Source organism: Triturus cristatus, chromosome 1_1 (genome assembly GCF_964204655.1).
Source record: "Triturus cristatus chromosome 1_1, aTriCri1.1, whole genome shotgun sequence".
NCBI lineage: Eukaryota > Metazoa > Chordata > Amphibia > Caudata > Salamandridae > Triturus > Triturus cristatus.
The window spans coordinates 630,920,936-630,947,617 of NC_140579.1; the positions used below are offsets into that span (position 1 = coordinate 630,920,936).

Here is a 26,682-nt window from a genome sequence, read left to right on the forward strand (position 1 = left end):
TTCACCAAAAACTAGCAATTTTGCATCTATTTTCAGAAGGTTGTTGATTAAGAACACATCCATATATTTCATGTAAGTAATCTACTGCACAATAACTAATTTCATATCAGAAGTGTTTCACATCCATCCATGTGATATGCATACAGTTTGAGCATCATTTTAAGACTACTAGTTAAAGGACAATGTTCCTCTAAGCTGCTAATAGACACGTTCTGCTTTGTTTACAAATGCAACAGGTTGCATAACAAAGGCTTTGTCGGTTGGAATAAACTAGAGTGTGGTCTTCTAGACTGACTTGCCATCTGTTCTGCATGTCTTCCCTTTAGCATGATATCAAGAGTGTATTGGATTCTGTGCTCATTCCCAGTGGAATACGTTTGACAGCCCCGTCTCCATCTATCGGTAGGTAGATGATTCAATGGTCTTTTGCATTGCACGTTATCTGAATTGGCATTGTTATTTCACTGGGCAATTGTGTTGTGAGGGTATCTCGAATGGAAGTACTCTTGGAAGCCTCGATGCATGTTTTTTATTTTCCTTTCACCTTGTGGTATTGTGTTCAGTGCCCAAAAAGCATCGAAGGAAGAGCCCAAATGATGGTAGAACATCGGGCCGTGGTTGTCAAAGGTTTGAAAAGTCTGTAGTTTTGGTAGTTCACTGTATCTGTCGATGCCCTCCATGTTAAGTTGAGAAGCGTTTTCCATAATGATGCGGTTAGCTGTAAGACTTGTCCCACTAGCTGGGGTTTGTTGTTCGTAAATGTACAAGGTGTCAAACTGTAACTTCTGTGTGTACCACTTGAGTGAATAATGAGTAACGCCCTGCATACAGGTAGTCGTGGTCGTATGTTTCTGAAGAAAATAAACGAGGGCACGTTTACCTGAAATGTGCATTAGTTAATTTGTTTTTCCCAGGAGGAAAATATCATGGTGTAGATGCCTACATTTTATGAATTTTGGGGTTGTTCCCGCTCCAATTAAACTTGGGCAACGATCAACTTCATTAAACCTTTCTCTGTTGTAGATTTGAACGGTCGTCGAAGCAAAACCTTACTAAATATCATCAGATTTAGGTTTGATTGTTATATGCATGTCATGATAACCTGCCATTGACGCTGGCAATTTTCCCTGTAGAAAAGTTCATTTGCTTCTTAGAACTCTGGTGGTTGCAAAGGTGCACGAGTATTCTTGTATGCCTTTGTGTCTGTATGTTCTTCTGCTGTTTGAATTCTTTGTGTTGAAACTTTTCGCAGCCGCACTGTTTATTCGTTCATATTCCTGCTGAACGAGGGTAAGCAGTGATGAGCAAAAGCAATGTTGGTCTTATTGAAAACTGTTTCCGTAGAGGTTATTACATACAAGCATTGAAAATGCAATAGGTCTCGCCTTTGATTAAGTTAAAGCCATTTGCTTTGCTATACAATACCATTAGCAAAGCAAATGGCTTTAACTTAATCAAAGGCAAGACTTATTGCATTTTCAATGCTTGTTATTCCTGACATCTGCATCTGTTTTTAATGCTTTTAGTTCTTTCGAGTACCATGGGGCAGAGGGCGTCTTTCTATAGTTTTTGATCAACAACACCTCGGTCTCCCTGGCGCAGAGTTAAGATACAATTTCTTCAGAAAAGGGTCTGATAGGTGCTAAAACTCCCAGAAACTAATGGATGATGGCAAGAAAATGTTTTCTGGACACAATGAATTGGGTACGGCTAGCCATGTAAAAATGGGGCTACAGGGATATGTAGCCTGGCACCAGTCTCACCAAAACCTGTCCCTACTGGTAAAGTAATGGTTAATTTTCTCCAAAGGAGGTCCTCCTTTACATCAGTTTCATTAGACTATTGAAACTAATTTGTCTCTTATTTTTTAGACACAATATCCAACTAGTCCTGAATTATTTCCAAAATCCTTTGTGTTTTAATCCAAAGTGCACAGCCACAAGCCATTCAAACGATGCAGTTTAAATGCCCTCCATTCCTGTAGTTTCTTAGAAGCGTTACATACAGTCTAGTATTGACTATAGGGAATCCCATAAAAAGTAAAGATGCAATTGCGTAGAGTTCCTGATACTGATAATGGAAACACAAGGAGATGATGGGACGGAATGCTGAAACTTTTCAGGCACTCACCTCCGTCACAGATCTGGGTTGAATCCATCATCGTTCTTTAGCTCACCTAGCCACCCCAGTTCAGACCCTGCTGTATGCAAATCAGTCTTGGCCTGCACTCAGTCCATCATCTCCTTGTGCATAGTGATAATGGCGCAACTGACGGAATAAAATATGGAATGTCTGAAGCTAGGAACTTCACAAATGGAGGACATTTAAACTACATCTTCTGAAAGCCTTCTAAAAGAGTTTTTTCCCAACACCAGTGTTGACTGTGTACTCTGGATTAAAAGTCAAAGGATTGTGCAAGACTTTTTGGACATTGTCTATATGAATAAAAAATGAAAAAAGATAAAAAGGGAATTTCAATAGTCTAATAAAACCTGATGTAAAAGAAAAATTCCTTTGGAGAAAATGCTCGCCATCTATCGGAGAGCCCTTCTACAGTCTTGGGTGATGGGCCTGCACCACACCTTGGCCACAGGGAAACTCTCCTTAATTCTTCATCAATTGATTTCACACTGCCTTCTTTCCATCTCTCTGGCATTAATGATACTGAACCTCGGCTTCTCAAAGGACGGCAAAATAATCCTAAATTTTGCCTAAATTGTAGCCCATTAGTCAGTAGATGGAGAAGAGGTTGTGCATTCTGGGTAGATTAAACTGTGTGATTTGAGGTAAGTGCTCTTGTTGTAGCGCGGAACGTCAAATTCCCCTTCGGCACAGACCAACTACCTCGCCATCCAATTCACTCAAATACATTCATTGGTGGGGCCCATAACACCAATATACTTACACTCGGTTGATCTGTTTTCTGAGGGGAAAATACGTTTCCCCAACGCTGACATGAGAGGATTACCTTTACATTACCCTTAAACACATTGCCCTCAGACTCTAAGATATCCCTCTCATAAGGAGATCGATCATTTAGTTGTGATCTATGATTTTAATGAATAAAAACTCGTCTATCTACACATTACTTCTTTACCATTATTCTCTTATTCAAATAATCGACAGAACACATTGTCAATTAATCAAATATTCTTTATCTAAAAATATTGCAAGAAAAGTTAGAAATCATCATCAACATTTCAGAGCATCATATTTACCTATTCTGGCTAAAGTCGTCCTCTAAGTCAATCAGTCAAGGAAGAATTTTATTCAGCAAAGTTAGGCCGCAATTCAGTCTCTCAAAGATTCAGGATAACTGCTGTCCAGCAGTGTCACCGTCCTCTCCGTCAGCATAACGTCAGGAAATCGAGTTCGTCAAAGAAGAGCAAGCCATCAGCGTCCAAATTTGTTCAATTCCCTACCTACTTTTATAATGAAAATAATGTCAAAAAGTATCAAGATCGGGGTTTAGAGAGTTCTCAGGGTGTTGAACGATGAAGTCATCAAACTTGCTTGTTCCGGCTTTTAAATTGAGCTTTGTCCTTAGTCTTGGATGGGTTCCCGGAGCGTCCTTGAAAGGTACATGTTCTCCCGGGGTCAGGTCCAGGCCACTGCTGCTGGCGGTGACGCCTGCGCACTTCACCCAGAACCTCGTGTTGTCAGGGCAGTCACGTTTAACGTCTCGTTCAGCCATCTTGTCTAGGCCGAAATGGTCAATTTAAGCAAAAGAAACACAAAAACGTAATTAAAACAGAAATGGCTAATAAAATGTTATCCCCGCTAATACCCATATGTGTGTGTTTTTTTTTAGCAGAAGCAACACTCAGAGCGGTTTATACTCACTGAATAAAGCACAAATCACAAATACATCACCAAAGCAACATATAACATGCAATATTCTAGTTTTCTACTATTAATATGCGTACTCAAGTTAGTTTACAATTAATATAGCCATGCAAGATGCAGTTCCCACGTGTAATTCTTTGTTAATATAGTTGGTGAGTTATCACTTCAAACAAATTAATAATATTACAATTAATTGATTATTCGGATTGATCTAAACATGCAGAATGGGGGGGGTATACAAAATGTTGTACTACCTTCTCCAGCAATCCCCCCCCCTTTGGTGATTTTATCACCACACTAATTTAAAATTTTGTATCCCTTTTACGGAAATTTTGAATTGATTTCTTGTTTAATTCATATTTCAGTTTCCCCTGTTTCTTCTCTTTTTGCTGTTTTATACATACTATCCTTTAACTCTTCTAGTTCTATTTCTTCAAACTCTCTTTCTGGTTTCTTATCCCTTCTCCTTAAGTTTTCTCTTTTTATTCTTTTCTGATTTTTATTCTTTCTACAACAAATACAACCTAGTCTAATTATTAATACTAAAGAAATCACACAAGTTAATGGAAACAATATCTTGCCTATAAATGTACTACCTAATTTTACTACAAAGTCTTTAATAGCTGATATTTTCTTACCAATCTTCTCCCAAACACCTTCAACCTCCAGTGGTACAGTTTCGTCATACAATTCTGTAATATTCTTAATATAAATTTTCAAATCTCTACTTTCGTCAGGAATGTAAGTACAACAATGTTGAACTTTCAGCATTCCACAGACTCCACCCTCTTTTGCCAATAAAATATCAAGGGCAAGTCTATTTTGCATTACCATATCACGCATGGCACCATTTCAGTATTTACCAATAAGAATCCTCCAGCTGTGCTTGTTGACAAGCGATCCACTACTGTTGAAAGTTTTCTAATTTTGTTTGCATTCAGAGATATTCCCACTGCGGGTATCAGTGCTCCAAAAATGTCACCCACAATTTCAGTCCAAGATTCTTTCTTACTACGTGCTAAATAACTACCTAAACTATGTACACCATCTTCTCCTCTATCCATGTGAAAAATCTTTGGAAAAACCAGGCCAACATAACATGTGCCATACCAGTGGTCTGGCAAACGATAATATGCCCTGTTCCCACAAATGAAATACAGTCCTGGAAAGACTGGATCTCTTCCACCTTTAAATCCCCATCCTCCCATGATTCGGTATGTATCATGGCACTCACTATTCCCAAGAAAATAATTGTCATACTCCGTCTGATTCCTTCTTATACACAATTTCCTTTTCTGAGGCCAATCTAAAGCCATAGTTGGACTCGTTTCCCCTCTTAAATGTTTCTCCGTTTCCACATCCCAAACTGTTTTCTCCACCTTCCCTTCTGAAACCTTCCTTTGCATTTTCAATCTCCTTTCTTCAACCATATCCAAAAATGTCTTCTCCTCTTTCTTTAAACTGCAAGTCAGGTTATTTCTAAATATATATTCTAAGGTTAGTTCATTTGTCTCTTTGCAGGTTTTACCTTGTTTAGTTTAATTGCTGGTACTTGTGAAAATATAGTATCTACATCTGAAAAATAATACTCTAATTTACCTGTCTGTTAAAATAAACTAGCTATTACACTACATGTTATTCCATATGTTACAGGAAGGTGATAAGTCACTCCTTCAGATCCAGATGCAGGTAATTGCATACATACGTAGCAATCCCTTACGTCCATTGTTTTTACATATTCATACAACAACTTTGAAAACACATTGTTAGAAAAATCTGTTATTGATCTGTCTTTATGTAAATAGTTTTTATCTATTCTAGTTGGAACTACCTTTTGAACTTTCCCTATATTAGTTATGTTATCACTGTCCTTCTAATGTATCAACAGTAACTTTAAATGAAATTAATAGAGCAATGAATACTCCAAAGAAGCATTAATAATCCTGTACAACAACACATTTTGCACCATCTTCTAAGGAAGGTACATCTACTTTTTCTACTTTCTATGTTTGCCATCTTTTCTTAATGAGCCGTGTCTTTTGACTTGGCCTCTTCTACTTCTCAACTAGTTTCTAACCCAAGGCTTCTAAGCACCTACCTGGTTCTACCAGTTTTGTCTTTTTTCAGTATTTTATTGTTTTTCCATCAGTAATTTTCTTGTCTCATTCAGTTTGGCATCTCATCATCTTTCACTTTCCCTTCGTTTTCAACATACAGGTTGTCCTGAATATCCGCTTCTTCTCCAATATCGGACAAGATAACTCTCAGGATTTCCGATTCTTCGTCTTCCTCAACCACTTCTGGTACAACCACCTCTGGATTTCCTTGGCTATCCGCCTCTTCCTTCACTTCAGGCAGGGCCACATATGTCCATTCCGGTGACTTACACTTCTGGTTAGGTTTTCTTCTTCTTTTGTTTTCATTGACTACTGTCTGTTCTTCTTCTTTCCATTTTTCGTGACTCGTTACTTCATTCACCTGTTCAGCTCTTGGCGAATTTACACGGGTCAGTCGATACCTCAGTCTCTTTATTTTGTTTGGCCACACCTCGTCTTTGGCCGCTCTTTTCAATTTACTCCCTTTATCATTCTTTTCAGTTCTCCAAGCTCGCTTTCTCAGAACTCAGCCTTCTGGTATTTCATCTTCGCTTTCCTCAGACTCTGTTTCGACTTGCTTTTTACCTTCAAGGAGTTCTTTTTCCACCTCTTTTATTTTCCCTACTTCTATCCCTCCTCGAATCTCCTTCACGTAATCTTCCTGCTGATTACTTGTCCCTGTTTCTAACTGGATGTTGGCGTTCCCTACACCTCCTCGTGGGTCTTCCGCAATAATCTTTCCCTCTCTCTCTGTATCTGGCACCTGTCCATCTAAGGGTGTTGTCTCGGGTGGAATTTCTCTCAATCTTTCATCTGGCACTTCCTTCTCACGGATTTCTTTTATTGTCTCTCCACTGTCCTTTTCTTTGTTCTTCCTTTGTTCTTTCTTAGACGAATGTGCTCTTTGTTCTGTCTCTGAGTCTGAACTGGATTCAGAAATCTGCAATCTTTTCCTCAGTGAGTTACTTCTGGGTACCAAAGTTAACCTTGGCTCTGTCTTCCCCCCCCCCCCCCCCCCTTTCAGCGTTTTCTCCTTCTTTATCTTTTGGTTCTCCATCATCTGACTCAGTACTGGATTCGGACTCATCAAAATACTCCTTTTCTTTACAATCAACTGGATTTGGAATTCTCAAAGTATGACTTGCATGGATCCAGTTCTTCAATCCAGCACACTTCACAGCTGTTGTTGTAGTCAAGATGACTTGCCTTGGTTTTCCCCACCTGGGAACCAAACAGTTTCTTCTTCTGTGTACTTTTATCCTTACCCAGTCCCCTGGACTCAGATCATGAACTGGCTTCTTTTCAAGAGTGGTGGCATCCGCTCCAACCTGATGAAACACAGAATGAACTGCGTCAGCCAGGCTTTTACAGTATTCCAATACCATGTCATCAGTTATTGTCATCAGCTTGTTGACTGGTATAAATACATGTCTCATTGCGCGTCCCATGATGATCTCATGAGGACTCAAACCAGAAGTTCTGTCTGGTATTGATCTAATAGTCATGAGTACTAGAGGCAAGACATCGGGCCATTTCATACCTGTGGCTAAACACATTTTCCCTATTCTGTTTTTGATAGTACCATTCATTTGTTCTACTACACCAGAAGCCTCTGGTCGATAGGCACAATGCAGTTTTTGTCGTACATTCAATGCTTCACAAATCAGTTTTATGATCTCATTATGAAAATGTCCTCCTCTGTCTGATTCAATTGTTACTGGGAACCCAAACCTAGGTATGAATTCCCTCAACAACAATTTTGCCACTGTCATTCCATCATTTCTTCTTGTTGGGAATGCCTCCACCCACCTAGAGAATAGGCATACCATTACCAAAACATACCTCAACCTGTTACAAGGAGGCATCTCAATGAAATCTACTTGCATTCTGGTGAAAGGCCCTCCCCCTCGACCTATTGTTCCTAGACTCACCACTGTCTTTCTTCCGGGATTGTACTGCTGACAAATTAGACATCTTTGACAAATACTTTCCGCCACAAGCCTAAACTTGGCATTATACCAAGTTTGTTTAAAAGACCTAATCATGGCGTCTCTCCCTATATGTCCCTGTCCATGATGCATCTGTGCCATGGCAGACATCATGCTATCAGGCATAACTGGTCTTCCAACTCGATAGACCCACACATGATCTTTCTCTCTTGGTGCACATCCTGCTTTTACCCACTGTTTTACTTTTTCCTCTCCTGCTTCTTCCTGCAATTGTCGTACTTCATCCCATGTTCCCACAGTGTTAGTAAACATTGGGAAACAAGAAATCGTTTCTTTTTCCATTGCCCGGTTGATTGAATTCTGATTTCGTGCACAATACTGTGCCATGTCATTAGCGAATTTATTTCCAGTGGCAATGTAATCACCACTGCGACTATGAGCAGCACATTTTACCACAGCCAAATGCCCAGGCAGCTGTATTGCCTCAAGCAACTTTCCAACCACTTCAGCATTCTTAATGGGAGTCCCACTTGAGGTCAGGAAACCTCTTTGCTGCCAAATTTGGCCGAAATCATGGACCACCCCGTAGCCATACTGGCTATCAGTTTTCACAGTCATTCTCACACTTTTCCCAATCTTACAGGCTCTGGTCAGGGCAATAAGTTCAGCTACTTGGGCCGACCTTACTCCTTTCAAATACGATGCTTCCATCACAGCTGCAACTGTACATACTGCATATGCTGCACTCAGCACTCCATCTGTTCTCAAACAAGATCCATCAACAAACATTACATAATCACTTTCTGGTAAAGGGTCATCTTTTATGTCAGGTCTTGGTTTTGTACAAAAATCAAGTACATCCAAACAATCATGATCTGCTTCATCTCTTACCTCCACATGCTCTACATCAGGCAACAATGTTGAAGGATTCACATTCACGCATCTCACAAGACTCACATTTCTTGCACCCAAAATGACCTTTTCATACTTAGTCAGTCGGCTGTGCGTCATATACTGAGTACGACTCCTTGCTAAAACAATCTCCACATCATGAGGCACAAACACTTTCACAGGGTACCTCATCACAATTCCTTCACTCTGTTCCAAACTTCGACATGTAGCAGCTACTGCTTTTAGACGCCCAGGAAGGGCTACAGTTACTGGGTCCAACATGGATGAAAAGTAAGCAATTGGTTTCCTCAGTTTTCCATGCTTCTGTACTAGAACAGAAAGTGCACATCCATTTCTCTCACTGCAATACAACTCAAACTCCTTGTCATAGTCGGGCATTCCTAATGCAGGCGCTTCACACAATCCTTCTCTCAATTTCTTGAATGCTGCCAACTCCTCTTTGTTCAAATCAATTGGATCTCTCACATCACTTCTTGTCAATCGTACCAAAGGTTTTGCAACCAATGAAAAATTACCTATCCACTGACGACAATATCCAACCATTCCCAGAAACATTCTCACTTCTCTTTGGGTCATTGGTGGACTCATTCTTTTTATGATCCTGATTCTATCTATGGTTATTTTCCTGTGTCCTTTCTCAATGCTGTGTCCCAAATATTGGACTTCTTTCTTACAGAATTGTAATTTCGATGGTGACACTTTTAGTCCTCCATCTGCCAAATGATTCAGCAAAGCTACCGTGTCTACCTCACAAGCTTTACGAGTTTTCGAAGCCACACGTAGGTCATCGATATACTGGACTAGTACTGAATTTTCAGGCCTTTCTAGACTCTCCAAAGACTTTTTCAATAGCGGATTAAATATTGAGGGGCAATCTGTATACCCCTGTGGAATTCGGCACCACGCCAAAATACGTTCACCGAAATGCAAAAATTTGCTGACTGTCATGGTGCAATGGGATGGAAAAGAAAGCATGGCACTAATCAATCACTGTGTACCATTCTGCGTCATGCGGGATCTGATATAAAATCACAGATGGATTCAGTACAATGGGACAACATGGTACAACAATTTTGTTCATCTTTCTCAGATCTTGCACTATTCTGAACTTCCCACTAGGCTTTTTCAGTCCAATTATTGGTGAATTACATTGGCTACTCATTATTTCTCTCAAAATTTCTTGTTTTATCATTTTCTCAATCACAGGAGTAACTCCTTCGATTATTTCAGGGGTCAATTTATATTGTGGGACATTTGGATAACATACTCCTTCCTTTACAGTTATCTTTACTGGATCTACATTCCTCATCAATCCTACATCTTCTCCTGTGAAGTCCCAAACTTCTGCTTTTACTGATTGTTTCAATTCTTTTAGTAGTTTGTCAGGGTTGAATACAGCATAGGTTCCTGTAACCTCTTTCTCTCTCTGTTTGCCATTGTCATTTTATACAATACATAGTCATCTTGTGTTTCAAAGGCTATTCCATCTGGAGTACAAAATATAGTGCAATTCATCTTGCACAATAAATCTCTACCTAACAAGTTCACAGGACTAGTGTCACACACTACGAATCTGTGCATTTCAGAAAATTTCCCTATACTAACTTTCACTGGTTCTGGAAGGTAAGTTTTAATCTGTCTGTTGGAGACCCCAACTACTTGGAACGTTTCATCCGAGAGAGGAAGATTCTTGACATCAGCTGATCTAACAGTTGATCGAGTAGCACCAGTATCAACTAGGAAAGTAATATTTTCATTATTAACTTTTCCAGCTACAAATGGGCCTGTCTGGTCTACTTCTAGAGTTGCGCCAAGTACGCACTCTTCTTCCTCCCTTCGGCACCGTCAATAACCTTCTTCTGAATCGCTTTCATTGCGTTGCAGCCAATACTGCGAAGCAGCGCTAGCGCGTCGCGGCTTATTTACCTGTTCTTCGTTGTAGAATCCATTCATCCTTACTATACTTCTGCCAATTTTTGTTCTGTAGAAAAGGTGGTTTTGGCACCTGATTCTGTTGTGTTACACCCTGCTGTTGTCGTTGCTGTTGACCACTCACCTCATTCTGCACCTGTGGATTCAAGGATGAATTTTCATCATTAGTACTTGGTGGATTCTTACACTCGGATTTCCAATGCCCTATCCTACCGCAATTATGACACGGAAATTTCTTTTTAGCTTCCTCAATATTCCCTTTCTTTTTCCCAGGATTAAATCTTTGTTTTGACCCAGCTTGTTCCGCTAATTGTGCTTCCTGTCTCTCGGCTACCTTTACTTGTGCCCACATAGCCTTCTCTTTTAGTTTTCGCTGTTTTGCCTCACTTTCATCACTGAAATATTTAGCATGTCTCAATACTTTGTCTATTTTCTTATTTTGCCAATCTTCGTATGCTGTTTTATCATTTCACTCATTTCTGGACGAAGACAATATACAAACCTGTATACAAAATGACTCAAATCCTTGTCACTCAAATTTTCATCTCCACTGAATTGTTTAAAGGCTAAGATTAACGTCTCATAATAGGCATGTACTGATTCTTTGCTTTCTTGATGTGTTCTGTCAATTTTCACCCAATCTGTCTCTTTAGGGGGTACCTTGTTATTCAGGAATGCCATCACCTGTTCATATTTCTTCATTACCTCGGGGCCTGGAGCTCCTGTCTTAGGATCCCTTGGGTATTCCTGTGTCGGACAATCTATTACTATTTTACATTCTGTCCATAGATCTGCTGGTACTATTATGTCAAACAAGCTATTCAGGTCAATCCACAATACTTTGGATAGCTTCACAAATCTGTCCAACTGTCTATACCACTCAACGGGTTTTTTCACGCAGTCGAGGGAAGTCATTCGTAAATGACAAAATATCCTGTCTAGTCCATGGGACATGCACATATCCTCCTCCCGGAATCTCTCATATAGGGCATTCTGTCACAACCTTCTCTTTCTCTCTCACAGGATAAGCTGAAAACATTTTGTCTGAAACTTCGTCTCGCTTACGATACCATCTGCTCTTCCATTTGTCCACATCTCCCCATTTTCTCAACAAAATAATTATCTCTTTAATCTGTCCTATTCGTCCTGTGGTATTCATGTTTTCAATGTCTTTTTCGGTGAAATCTACTCGATAGGGTTTCTGTAGGGCTTTTACCTTTTCAATATCAATACCCATTTCATTTGCCACTTCTTCTAATCTGTCATGAAGACTTTTTGCTCTCCATGTTACGCTTTTGCACAGAAATAACAACTCCTCATCCTGGTAGGTTTTTAACTTCTCTGTCGGGATAGTTCCTACTATTAATTCTTCCAATACCATTCGTAATTTAGCTACATCTATTGACTGTGATTCCTTGTCTTTCTTTTGCAAGCTTCTCAACCATTCACTCAACTCCTCTGTAGATGGTCCTACTGGCTTCTCTACATTTCCTTGTACAAAATCTTTTTGAGTTTCTGTCATTGTCTCTATCATTGTCATACGTTACTCTGCACAGTTTTGACCTATAAACGGGTTATTTGAAAAATTCGGTTCAATCATTCTCATAGTCTGTCTCCATGGATTCTCACTCTGACTCATTCTTGGTTGTTCAACCGGTTTATTACTTTTATAATGGACTGTCAAACAATGTTCGCTGTCTTTCTGCTTGTCAAAAATAGGCATTACTGGACCTATCGTCACTGGTACAGTTACCGCTTCCAAATTCTTAGTCAATTCTCTTATTTTCTCCGTTAATTCTAGGGTTGTTTTTGCTAATTCTGCTGAATTTTCTCCATCCAATTTTCCTCCAGACTTCTTTTCTACCTCTCCAATAGGATTGTTTCTTCCCAAATCTTGGAACTCTGGTTCCGATTTTATGATTCGTACTGTTTCTTTTATTGGGGCACTTGGAGTTAATATTTCTGGTTTTGGTCGGCATGGTGGTGGATTCTTATAGAACATATCATCAAGAACATCATCCTCGGACTCATTCACTCCGTACCCTCTCGATTCCACATTATGCCTCTTTTCTACACACTTTCGTCCTTCATTCTCTCCTGCAGTTCTTACGGGAAACAAACCCTCAGTCATACTCGCATTCCGCCACCTTCTCATTCGATCATCATGCGTCTAATGTCCGTATGATCTGCCAAACAGGTACCTATATCCTCTACCATTTCTCTGTCATGCATTTCGTCTTCCCACTCCGTCAAAGCCTCGAATTGAGTCGGTCTAGGTCCCGGTTCTAAATTCATCATTCTCTCGCTCAAATTTCTCAAAACTGCCAAATTAAATGAAGCATGATCTGGGAAAGCCAACACTCCGTCTTTCTCCGTATACTTAACCCAGTTGTCTAACCAAATACAGGTGTGATATCCATATTTTGCAACCATAAAGGATGCTGGGGTTTTCGGTGGAGGAAGTAACTGTCCTTCCCTAGTTACGATCGGTTTGTCCTTCTTAAACCATTTCTTAATTTTACCAAACCATGACTTTTTCTCCTTTTCTGGTGGATCGTAATACATTTTCCTTTCCTTCGTGTCTTACTAGTTTCTCCTTACGACTGTACCACTACTCTGTCCAATTGCAGCGTGACTTACACTAACACACCAATCCGGAGCGTCTACGTCACTGTCACAATTCTCAAATCCCAGCGCGACTCACACTAACGCACCAATAAGAAGCGTTTACGTCACCCTGTATTTCTCCACTCCTAGTGCGGCGCACACTAACGCACCAATCCGGAGCGTTTTACGTTTCTGACCGACTGTCCAATCCCAGCGCGGTCGTTCTGACGTCAGCTGCCGCTGCGGCAGCTCCTGCTCCCGTCTACCCCTCCTTTACAAATCTGCTCAGTAAGTTTTTGTTTCAATTTCCACAATTCTGTTAGTAACAACATAAAAACGTCTCCATTGTCCGCTTCGCTAACCAAAGAATAGCAATAGACCTTTCTCGCGAGAATTCAGTCTTTCCCGAGAGCAGCGCTTACCTCTGTCCTACTACAGAATCGTTACTTCCGTTGATAAAGTAGCACATCCCTCTACTTCACCCTTCTAACAAGCATTAGCTAACCGTTTCTCTAGTATTTAAGACACATAGTTGGAGACCCAATGCTCCTGAGAAATAAACTCGGAGTTTCACAATTAACCCGAATGCTATTTCGTTCACGCACTTTCACACAAGAAAATGTAGTACATTCACACAGAATCCTGTCTTTCCTGAGAACAGCGTACAGTCTGTCCTGCTACAGAATTATGACATACGTTAACAAAGCAGCGCTTACCTCTCCTTTGTCCTTCTAACAAGCTCAGAGAGTACCTATTATCTTTCCAGTGATAAGCGTTATCGGAATGCCAGTTGGATCCCTGGTACCTAAGACCAGAATTTCACAGGTAACCTTCACTATCATACACACTTCTCTCACACAGAAAATGTCTCTAATGGCAACACACGGCGATGTCACCGAATCGAACCCAGACAATGCGTCATGCAACTTCAATCGTCACATGTGTATCCTGTGTACCTACAGGATAACAACAATTCCGTCTTTCCGAGAACAGCGCTTACCTCTGCTCTACTACTGAACCGTTACAGACTTCCGACTGCCTACATCCCAGAAGCCGTGCAAACAACATAAAACTCGACGCGACTCAACATAGAATGTTAGTACATAAACCAATATCAATAACCAATAATCAATACGCTATTTACAAGCAATATTCACCAAACCAAAACAATAAAAACAATCGTCTTGCTACCAGGAAACTGTTGCAGCACGGAACATCAAATTCCCCCTTCGGCACAGACCAACTACCTCGTCATCAAATTCACTCAAATACATTCATTGGTGGGGCCCATAACACCAATATACTTAAACTCGGTTGATCTGTTTTCAGAGGGAAAATACGTTTCCCAACGCTGACATGAGAGGAATACCTTTACATTACCCTTAAACACATTGCCCTCAGACTCTAAGATATCCCTCTCATAAGGAGATGGATCATTTAGTTGTGATCTATGATTTTAATGAATAAAAACTCGTCTATCTACACATTACTTCTTTACCATTATTCTCTTATTCAAATAATCGACACAACACATTGTCAATTAATCAAATATTCTTTATCTAAAAATATTGCAAGAAAAGTTAGAAATCATCATCAGAATTTCAGAGCATCATATTTACCTATTCTGGCTAAAGTCGTCCTCTAAGTCAATCAGTCAAGGAAGAATTTTATTCAGCAAAGTTAGGCCGCAATTCAGTCTCTCAAAGATTCAGGATAACAGCTGTCCAGCAGTGTCACCGTCCTCTCCGTCAGCATAACGTCAGGAAATCGAGTTCGTCAAAGAAGAGCAAGCCATCAGCGTCCGAATTTGTTCAGTTCCCTACCTACTTTTATAATGAAAATAATGTCAAAAAGTATCAAGATCGGGGTTTAGAGAGTCCTGATTGGTCAACTTTGGGTGGCGGGGTACAGTTTTCAGGGTGTTGAATGATGAAGTCATCAAACTTGCTTGTTCCTGCTTTTAAATTGAGCTTTGTCCTTAGTCTTGGGTGAGTTCCCGGAGCGTCCTTGAAGGGTACGTGGTCTCCCGGGGTCAGGTCAAGGCAACTGCTGTTGGCGGTGACACCTGCGCACTTCACCCAGAACCTCGCGTTGTCGGGGCAGTCACGTTTAACGTCTCGTTCAGCCATCTTGTCTAGGCCGAAATGGTCAACTTAAGCAAAAGAAACACAAAAACGTAATTAAAACATAGAAATGGCTAATAAAATGTTATCCCCTAGCTAATACCCATATATGTGTGTGTATTTTTCTAGCAGAAGCAACACTCAAAGCGGTTTATACTCACTGAAAAAAGCACAAATCACAAATACTTCACCAAAGCAACATATAACATGCAATATTCTAGTTTTCTACTATTAATATGCATACTCAAGTTAGTTTACAATTAATATAGCCATGCAAGATGCAGTTCCCACGTGTAAATCTTTGTTAATATAGTTGGTGAGTTATCACTTCAAACAAATTAATAATATTACAATTAATTGATTATTCAGATTAATATAAACATGCAGAATGGGGGGGGGGGGGTATACAAAATTTTGTACTACCCGCTCCAGCACTCTCACTTTCCTGTACAGTATTTTATTGAGTACTTATAAAGCGCACAACTGGATATCCCGGCTGTGAGAAGTTGGCCTGGTATATGATGTTCACTAGTTAAAGTGACCACCTTGTACCATGCCAAGCAACCCTTATGGTGTGGTTGTAAGTCAACCTTTTCGGACTAGCTGCCCTAGTGGTAGCGTAGGCTAAGCAGTCTTTGAGGCTAAACTCGTTAAAGCGTGTTAAGCAGGCTGTTTTACCAATTGCAACCCCCCTTTATACTAATGAAAGGACACCACACAGATATATATTCAAAAAATATATGTATTTATTTCTCAAAGTATCCCCTAGACTCTTTATGAGCACAAATCGTTAAACAAGACAACGTTATAATATACAGAAGTTGCACTTTATATGGATGGGCCCTGGTGGCCACTCAAACCATATACTAAAATAGTGGTATAAGTACCACGAACAGGAAAGGGAAAAGGCCTAGGGCCTCTAGAATCGCTGGGCCTACAAGGAGCTAACTTCAGTTAGTGACCAGGAGGTCCACGGGTCGCGTGTGCAGTGAGGAAAGTTACACGCGGGCTCCCATAGGTTTTCAATGGGTGCGTAAAAGTTCAAAAGTTACTGCAGAAAGGGTCTTCTGGATGGACTACGAACTTAAGATTCAAAACACAGACACTAGAGATGTTTCTCTACACTTGGGCACCGGAGTGCCAGCTATACCTCACCCACAGGAAGCGGGTGCATAGGTCTCGAAGTGCGTCGGGTTTCTTCTATCGATTCAATGGAGCCTGAGGACAAAGATGCTGCAGGCGGTCGGTCCAGAAGAGCTGCGTTGGATCCAAGGGTGGATCGGAGTTGTAGAAGACCTGAAAGCAGAGGGGACAGTGTTCAGTCAATAGCCAGTGACCGGTGTGGCACCAGGTAGGTACCAGGCGATGTCGGGTGCAAACAGGTGATGAGGTGTAGCTTCTCTCCGCAGCCACGTGGTCCCTGAAGGTCGACGACGTCCAGGAGTCGGTTCACGAGCTGTCCCACGTAGGCTCTCGCTGTCGGCGGTGTCGGCGACTCGAAAGAAGCAAACAAGCCTTGGCAAAGGCAGGAGTCGTGGAAAGTAAAGAAAGCTGATTGTTCTGACCAGCAAGGTTAGAGAGGCTGCTCCTTTGGAGAGCAGCTGGGGCCAGTCTGGGGCAACCAGACCAGCGTCGTTGATTTCAAGTTAGGTCGCCAAAATGGCCACTAGCCAACGGGCCAGGGACCGGGCAGGCGCGTCGAGATGCAAAGTGCAGAGGGGCCCCACGCAGATCGTGGAGATGCTGGAGGGCTCACCTTTGGTGCAGATGCTGCTCGGTGGTTGGGCTTCTCAGGACCCAAAGCACAACTTGGAGGGAGCCTCTGTTGTCGCGCTTGCAGCTTGTCGTCGGTCTTTCAAGATGGCTGGCTCCACGTCTCTCGGTGCCTCCACGGGTTCCTTCTTTGCAGGGACTGTGGATCGGGCTGTGAGAGGTCTGGAGGTCCAGGTCTTGTCGGGCTCTGGGCTCGGGCTCCGGCGGGAGGCGGCGGCAAAGCAGACGTCGAATAGCTGGTTGGTGCTTGCGTTAGCAAGATTGTCACTCCCTGACCATAGGGGAGATTTCCTTCAGTCCTCTGTGCAGCAGAGCGTCGAAGTTCCCGTCTTCTTCTTGTGGTTAAGTTGATTCCAGGATGTCTGAAGTCTTAGGACACAGCTCCTACCTTTAAGCGGATTCTAGGGGCCGGACTACCTGCTAGGTCCCTCCCTAAGGGTGGGACCAGGAAGGGGGGTGGTTACACCCCCAATCCTTTGTCCAGCTCGCCCCAGGTCCGGGGCTGGTGTGCCCCAGGACCGGATTGAACTGGCATATGCACCGAGGCTCCTTGTGAGCCTCAGGCATGTCTGGTTTCTTTCAAGCCCTACCTGACCAATACACAAAATCCTGTCTGGGGTGGTGCTCGCACCTCCCTTGGCAGGAAACCCTTTGTCCACGTCTCCCAAGCTGGAAGGACTCCCAGCAGCAGGAGGGCAGACTTGTGTCTGTGGTGGCAGCATCCATTTTGTGGAGCTGAGGCTATGTCTGATTTTACCCGGGTTTCAGGTACTGTACATGTCGTGTTCCTCTAGAAGGGTGGAATGCTAACCCCGTCGCCAGAATTGGCGAGGGGTTAGTATTCCAATTCGTATGACACCTTACTCGACATGTTTTGATAAAGCCAAACCAAAGATAGCATTTAACCGCGAGGTTCATAATGCACTTAAGAGTATATGGTATGACGATATCTGGAAACAGTAGAAGGAAGTTGTTCCGACTACTGCAGACAGGCTCAGCTCATGCCAGAGCACCATCTCACATGGAACCAAGCACTCTGCCTTCAGGATTGTTAAGGCCTGCCATAGGAGTGACTCATAGGTTACCAGGTGTCCCATTTAAGGTTAGGTATAGGTATACTACACCTAAGTAAGAGGTGATTACACCAACTTACCCCAGCTGAGTGATCAGCCAGTTGTGTCAGATTGTTAGGCCAAGCCTGGGGTGGCATAATACATGCTTCAGCCCCTGGTAGGCCTTAGATACACCAATGCCCTGGGTACCTAGTTATGTTGATGCACAGGTCCCCACAGAGATAGTGTGTGATGATAGTCATGTTCAATTCCTCATAAAGATAGTGTGTGATAGATTATAGTGATGTCCAGGCCCCCACAGAGATAGTGTGTGATTATATTGATGCCCTGGTCCCCACACAAAGTGTGTGATTATATTGATGCCCCAGTCCCCACAGAGATAGTGTGTGATGATAGTCATGTTCAATTCCTCATAAAGATAGTGTGTGATAGATTATAGTGATGTCCAGGCCCCCACAGAGATAGTGTGTGATTATATTGATGCCCTGGTCCCCACACAAAGTGTGTGATTATATTGATGCCCCAGTCCCCACAGAGATAGTGTGTGATGATAGTCATGTTCAATTCCTCATAATGATAGTGTGTGATTGATTATATTGATGCCCAGGTCCCCACAGAGATAGCATTTAATCATACTCACTCTCCTGGCCCCGTAGACATAGTGTGTGGTTATATTTATGTTCAACTCCCTGCAGATATAGTGTGTGATTATAGTAATATTCAAGTTATTGCATAGATAGTGTGTGATGATAGTTATGTTGAAGCCATATGTGGCAGTATGTCATGACTGATGCTCAGGTCGCCACACATATAGTGTGTGATTATAGTCCTGTTCAACTTCTCCCAGAGATAGTGACTTATTAAAGTCATGCCAAGGTCCCCACATATTAATTGTTTGATTTTAGTCATGTTCAAGTCCCCAATGAAATAGTGTATTATGCTAGTCATGTAAAATCCCAGGTAGAAATAGGGTTTTATTACACTAAGTCCACACAAATATACCATTAATTAAAGTTACTCTCAAGTCCAACTAGAGATAGTGTTGGGTTATATTCATGATCCAGTACCCCCAGAAGTAGTATGTGATTATAGTTATGTTCAAATACCCACAGAGATGGTGTGTGATTTTAAGCAGGTTCAAGTCCTCACATAGAGAGTGTTCTGCTAGTCATGTTGAAGTCCTAGTAGAGACACTGGTTCATAATAGTCAAACTGAAGTCCCTGCAGAGATGCTATGTTTTCATAGTAAAGGCCAGATCTAAGCACAAATATTGTGTCATTATATTCTTGTTTAGGTCCTGTAGCGATATTGTGTGATTATAGTGAAACTCCAGTCCCCACAGTGATAGTGAGGATTACAGGGATGTCACATCCTCATAGAATTAGCGATTATAGACCTGTGGAGAAATGGTGTGATGACTGTCAAATTCAAGTCTGTGTGTGGATAATCTTTTTTGATAGACATGTTGAAGACCTTGTAGAGTTAGTGCATGGTGATAGCCATGTTCAAGTCCCCACAAAGATAGTTTGCGACTATATTGATGCCCAGGGCCCACAGATATAGTATGGGATTATAGGGATGCCCGGATCCTCCCAGAGATAGTGTGTGATTATAGGGATGCCAGGCCCCCACAGAGACAGCTGTCTAATTATAAGGATGTCCGGTCCCAAAAAGATAGGAGATGAGAGTCCAAACTTGCTGAACAATCTTTGCTCATCAAAAGGCAAATCAAACAATTGCGAATGTGCATCTGCTGAAAAAAATGTCATCAGAGAATGTCTAGGCAAATTTACAGCACATCTTGTAGTATCTTGTCACATTTGCTCTGCATTCAAAGACAGAGGTCAAATGTCAGGCTCTGTCTTCTGAGGGAGCTTGGTGTTTACTTTTCTTTTTCGGACATAAAAGTGAGAGGATTTATGTGACGCTCATGCTGGATACTAGATGTAAGAAAGGTTTTTTTCTAGCACACAACAACATTTAAAATAACTGTGCAAGTATTTCAGAATATTGCAAAATAGCAACATACAAATGAAGCACATTTCTTGTTAATTCTGAAGTGTTTTGGAAACAAATTCTTTAAGATCAAAACAAATCGATACACTAGGTGATGGAATTTCCACACAATATTGTTTGTGTACTGTATAGCTTTATTTGTAAAACAGTATGTCTGTGCAAATGTAATGGACATTTCAATTGAAAATGTGTTGTCTGTAATGGCAGTGTGCTACCATACCATGCATACTCCACTCCACTCTGCTCTTCACCATTCCATTTCAATGCACTCTACTCGGCACCACTCCACTTTATACCACTCCATGCCCCTGCACTCTGTGCCAGTCCACTCTACTCCACTCTGCACCCCTTCACTTTATGCCACTACACTCCACGCCTCTATACTCTATTCTGCAGCACTCTACTCTATTCAAATGAACTCTATGCCACTCTGCTCTACACTACTGCACTCTTCACCACTGCCCTCTACATCACTACAATCTAGCTCACACTAATCTACTCTGCACAACTCCACTCTATGCCACTCCACTCTACACCACTCTGCACCACTGCACATAATGCTAATAGACTTCATGCCAATGCATTTTACTCTGTAACACTCAACTCTTTGCCCTATTCATTCTACACCAATCCACTCCACTCCACTCTATGCTGCAGCACTTTATCCTGCACCACTCCACTCAATGCAACTTCACTTTACTCTGAAACAATCTATTCTATGTCACTGCACTCTATTACTCTACTCCACTCTATGCCACTACACTATGCCACTCTACTCAAAACTATTGCACTCTACGCCAATGCACTCTACGCCAATGCACTCTACGCCAATGCACTCTACGCCAATGCACTCTACGCCAATGCACTCTACGCCAATGCACTCCACTCGGTACCACTGCACTCTATGCCACTGTGCTTTACACCTATTTACTCTTCACCACACTACACCACTGCACTCTACGGCACTCTGCTCTGCACTACTGCACTCTATGCCAATGAACTCTGACACTTTACTTTGCATGGCAGCAATCTGCATCACTCCACTCTATGCCACCGCACTTTGCACCATTCCACTATGCACCACTCTATGCAACTGCACTCTCTGCCACTCTACTCAGCACACTCCACTCTGCACCACTGCTTTACTATGCACCACTCTAATCTACGCCACTGCATCCTATGACGCTGCATTGCACGCCGCTGAATTCCATGCTGTCACACTCTATGCCACTGCACTCTACCTAAACAACTCCACTCTACATTACTTCACTCTGCTCTGAAACAATCTACTCTACGCCACTGTACTATATGCAACTGCAGTCTATGCCACTCAACTTCACTCTGTGCCACTACACTATATGGCTCTTTACTTTACTCTGAAACAATCCAGTCTACGTCACTTTACTCTATGCCACTGCACTCTATATCACTCTATCCACTTGACGCCACTGCCCTCTACGTCACTCTACTTGAAACAGCTGCACTCTACATCACTGCACTCTACACTGCCCCATTGTACCCGTTGCCATTCTACTCTATGCCACTCTACACCACTGCATTCTGACAGTCTACCCTGCACCACTCCACTCTACTCAATGTCACTTCACTCTACTCTGAAACAATCTACTCTATGCCACTGCACTGTATGCAACTCTACACCACTACACTCTATGCCACTTCACTTTACTCTAAAACAATCTACTCTATGCCACTGCACTCTATGCCACTCCACTATAAACCACCATTTGAACCTGGTCAAACACAGGCCCCTACAGTAGATACATCAGTCCACTAAGTCACCAGACCCGGCCACTCCATTCTACTCCACTCTATGCTACTGCACTCTGCAGCACTTCACTCTATGCTACTGCACACTACAGCCCTATATTCTATTGTGCGCCACTCTGTGCCACTCTATTCTGCACCACTCTATGCCACTACACTCTGCAACTCTACTCTAACCTGCACCACTGCACTCTACACCACTCTACACCACTTCACCCTGCACCACTGCACTCTACTGTTCAACACTCTAATCTATGCCACTTCATTATACGACACTGTGTTGTATGCTGCTGAATTCCATGCCTCTGTACTCTACACCACTGCACTCTATACCGCTATACTCTGCAACACTCTATGCAAACGCATTCCACACCAGCTCACTCTACGCTACAACCCTCCAGTGAACAAGACTCTATGTGACTCCACTCGGCCACTCCAATTCATGACACTCTGTCACAACACTCTTTTCGACTCTTCACCATTCGACTCTATGACACTTCACTCCGCTCTTCTCTATACCACTAACTTTTAGCCATGCTGAACAGCAGCCATGCTGGTGTACAACATGGTTAAAACACATAGGCAAAACCAATAACTCTTGCATAGGCGAGACCTATTGGCTTTGCCAATGCATGGTTTGTGTTGTCTTTGTTTTCCCACATGTGCCTCCATTTCAACCTTCCGTCATCATGTTCTTTTTTCCAGTGTTTGAATTTAACTAATCAGCAAAATTAAGTTCTGTTGCCTTTTTTAAATTTGTAGTTGCATTTAGCACGATCTATACCCAAAGGTATTTAAGTGCTTTTATTTGAGCCCCAATTACATTACACAAGGTCACGTTCACTTTTTAGGCACAGGAAGATTAGGTTATTTGCCCAGAATCAAAAGATGTTGAGCCGATGCCGAGATCTCTAACTCCATGTCCAATCTCCGTATACTTTCCTCTCCCCTTATCCTGTTGCCATGTAATGTTTTGCATTTGCTGAAGCTCGAACATATAATTCAACGAATAGTGTTAAGGTGTATAAAGAATGATTTCATTGTAATAGTTTATTTTAAAACGAGATGCTGTTTGCAGAAATATGTCTGCATTATCAGTAACGTTTTATTATAGAAACCATGATGTGATAGGGACTTGGAGAGTAGCAGAACATATAAAAAGGGAGATAAAGAGACTGCAAAATTGAATAATCTTTTTGCCTTGTGCAGAATTCCGGAATAGAACCCATGTTTCCAGAAGCAAAAAAAAAACAGCAATCTAAATGTTCCTGTCACAATTTATTAGGGTCCTCAAGTATTTTACAATTTTAAATTAGTTAGTGTAAAGTAAAAATGATGCTAGCTAGCAGCATGGCAGCATTTCACATGTAGCGAAAAAGGTCCTAGCCTGAGAAATATATTTTTTGTCATAAGACAGAAAATAGTCTTAGCATAGTCTTTCATAAGAAGATGTACTTGATAACCTTTTGTTGGACAGCTGCCTCCGAAGTATACGTTCGCACAATGAAAGGTTAAACAGGTAGAGATGCGTGTAAAGTTCATTTTTCAGCTTGGGTGTTTATGTTGAGCCCATTGAATCCCCTCCCACACGGCTACAGTCTGGGATGCACGGTTGCCCCTGGATGTCTTGCTGCTGTGCACGCCCTGGCTCAGGGTGTGAAATGGCCAGGTCAGAATGAAGCTGGGAGCTTCGAGCTCTCAGCCCTTTGTTATGCTGAACCTGGGAGAGCGCCCATTCAAACCTGATCCAGGGCCATAGTCATGGCAACAAAGTCAGACAGAAGAGGATCTGTCCCCTGAATCAACCTGACTATGGGGGAGGGTTCCACAAAGGATGGGGCACTTCGGAAGAAGGGCGAGTTTAGTAGCAGGGTACATCAGATTAACGCGCCTGTCCTGATTCATACACACTGCGTGTTCTCTAGTCAGCAGAAAGGACAGGGACAGGGGCACGGGAACTTTCATTTCTTGGTTCTTGAAAGCGTGCATTGGAGCCTTGATATTTTGACTTGGGAATCGATTGTGAAAATCCAGTAGTAACTCTAAGGTACTTTTAAGAATACTATGAAATTCAAATCGCTAAACTATACATTGCTAGTAAATGCAATAAGTTTAATATCGAATCTCATTTAGAATAATACTGTGTCTATAGGTAATAGTGAGAGGGAATTTTTGAAACGTGAACTAGTGTGTGCTTTATCTGTATTATCAATTTTATAGGTCCAATGTTTGTTTAATATTTTTGTATTATGTGGTGCTAGCATTGCTTCTCAGCATTGTATTCATTTTTTTATTTTTTGCATTCTGAAACTTGTAGTTTTATTTTTACCCTGACATATATTGTACTACCAGCACCACAATGAGAAAAGCAGATGAGTTGAGGGCTGAATGTAGAATAACTTGATAACTATGTATGCATGTATGTATGTATGCATGTATGTATTTGTATGTATGTCTATGTGTGTATACATGTATGTATGTATGCAGGGCTTTAAGTGGGCCGGGTCAAAGGCCGGCTCTAGGGCGGTGCAATCTGTGCCAGCGCACCAGGCGCTGACTTGGGGTGGGGGAGTCATGTTCATCTTTTTAAAAGCACCTGGTGCCGCGTACATAATAAGCAGTTTTCCAGCATCAATAAAAATGACAACTCCGGTGATTAATGTTCTTCCTGGAGAGACCGGAGCTTTGTCTAGTGAGAGATTCGACTCATTATAGCGCAGAGGGTTTATCTGCCTGCTGCAACGAACGTGTCCCATTCACATCACTAAGTGCATATAATATAAATCAATCAATGGGTTACCGCTTTTGTCAGAGATCCTTTTGTTATTTTCAGTTTATAAGTTAAAATCCTAATAGTGAGCTATTAACTGCCACCAAAGAGCTTCATGCAAACAGCAAGGACAATATTAGAGCTATATTTATTTTGCCCAGTCTTTCAATGTCCTACTATTGCAAAAGTGGTTCATTTGGGTAGAAATCAATTCTTATTATTAAAGAAGACCCCTAATAATGGTGTTACATTTTAAATTCTGAATTTGTGCTTTTCCAAATCAATCACTCTTAAACTATACTGCCTACCAGAATGGGTGAAATGTGACTCTTAATCTTTGTAGACCTCTGTCTTAAGTGACATTTCCTATATACTGATTTACACACCGATGATTGATTGTCTCTGTGCAATGTGTGTGTACTGTAAAGTGTATGCTGACATCTTAAACTTTTGTGAGTGGCGCTATAAAACTAAATCAATCTAAGAGACAGTGGTTATGGAGACTTGAGTGGCACTGTCAAATGGTGGTAGTGAGGGAATCCGTAGCGGAGGTGGTCATGTGGGGTGGGGGTGCCAACAAACATTGTCGCACAGAGCGCCACCAGTGCTAAAGCCGGCCCTGGCCGGGACTCACCGGGTCTGAGCACCGGCTGCTTTTTTTAAGGGGGCCTCGAAACGTGTCTCTATCAGGCTCTGTTTTGTACCCTGGCACATGTGGTCCAGTGTTTTTTTCCGGACTGCAGTGACAGCAGGCACATCAATGTGCGTGTGGTGAGCGTTGTAGACGAAGGAAAATCTTTTAAAGAGAGTCCTTTTCTGTCTGGATTTACCTTCTCTTTTTGAAACTCAGGAGCACCAACATTGTCGTGGTGTCACCGGGGCTTTAAGTGAAAGTTTTTTCAATATTATATACACGCCATAGTTGCTGCTTATTTATCTTGTGCAAATAGCAACCATTGACAAAGCCAATAGTCCTGACTTGTAGGTATGATGTGACTTCTTGTATCATATATCTGGACGCAATGACCGGATCAGCAAAATACAAGTCGGGCGGCACACTGTGCTAAACAAAGATTTTTAGCTTGCATGTTTTTAAGCCACACCATTAATTACATTGACCATGCCCCTTTGAGAGAGACCCCAGTTTTTCCATCCCACTTAAAGCCTTGTATGTATGTATGTTTGTATATATGTATGTATATATGTATGTATGTAGCCCAAACCTAGCCAGAGGCAACAGGACAAAATATGAAATGCCAAAAACAGAGTATAGGCCGAGATTATTTCTATGGTTTTAGGGTGGGCTGCTGTGCATAGATAGAGGGGAAGGGGACTTTCCAAGCCATTAATTTGAAGTATAGTCCACGTGCTGGCAAATCTTTACACCTTTTTCCATGAAGAAGAGGATGATAGCATTGCACTTCTCTGTTGAATATGGTATTTATCGCTATGGTAAGGGTTTGGTGAAATGATTAATTGTCTTGAAGGGTATTCCACTTTTGTTTGCTGCATCTTTGATAGTATTGATGCAAATGTGTAGATTTTAGTAGAGTAAGTTAATTGGTAGGCAAGCTATTGTTCAATTTTTTCTAGTCATTTAATGTTGGTTGACGTCGAGTTACGTGGAGTACAAGGCTGCTTATAATTTAGTTATATACTTATGTGCATTCATGTGTCCATGGAAGTCTGCATAGTTGTCTCGGAATGTAGTGAAGTTTGCAAGAAGGGTATTATTGTCGGAAGCAGGAGGGTCAGGTTTTGATGGCCCAGAGATATGTTCAAACTGTAGATTGACAAGA

At 41.7% G+C, this 26,682-nt stretch overlaps 1 protein-coding gene across 2 annotated transcripts in view; it reads left to right on the forward strand.

Annotated features, from left to right (window-relative positions):
* The window catches only part of EFS (embryonal Fyn-associated substrate), a 403,051-nt gene that overhangs the window by 38,997 nt on the left and 337,372 nt on the right, over positions 1–26,682 (forward strand). The window contains exon 2 of one of the 2 annotated variants that reach the window (XM_085646257.1): positions 327–402. The exons of the other annotated variant lie outside the window; for it this stretch is intronic. The gene's annotated coding sequence lies outside the window, so the exon portion shown is untranslated. The remainder of the gene's footprint in view (positions 1–326; positions 403–26,682) is intronic. 2 annotated transcript variants of the gene reach the window in all.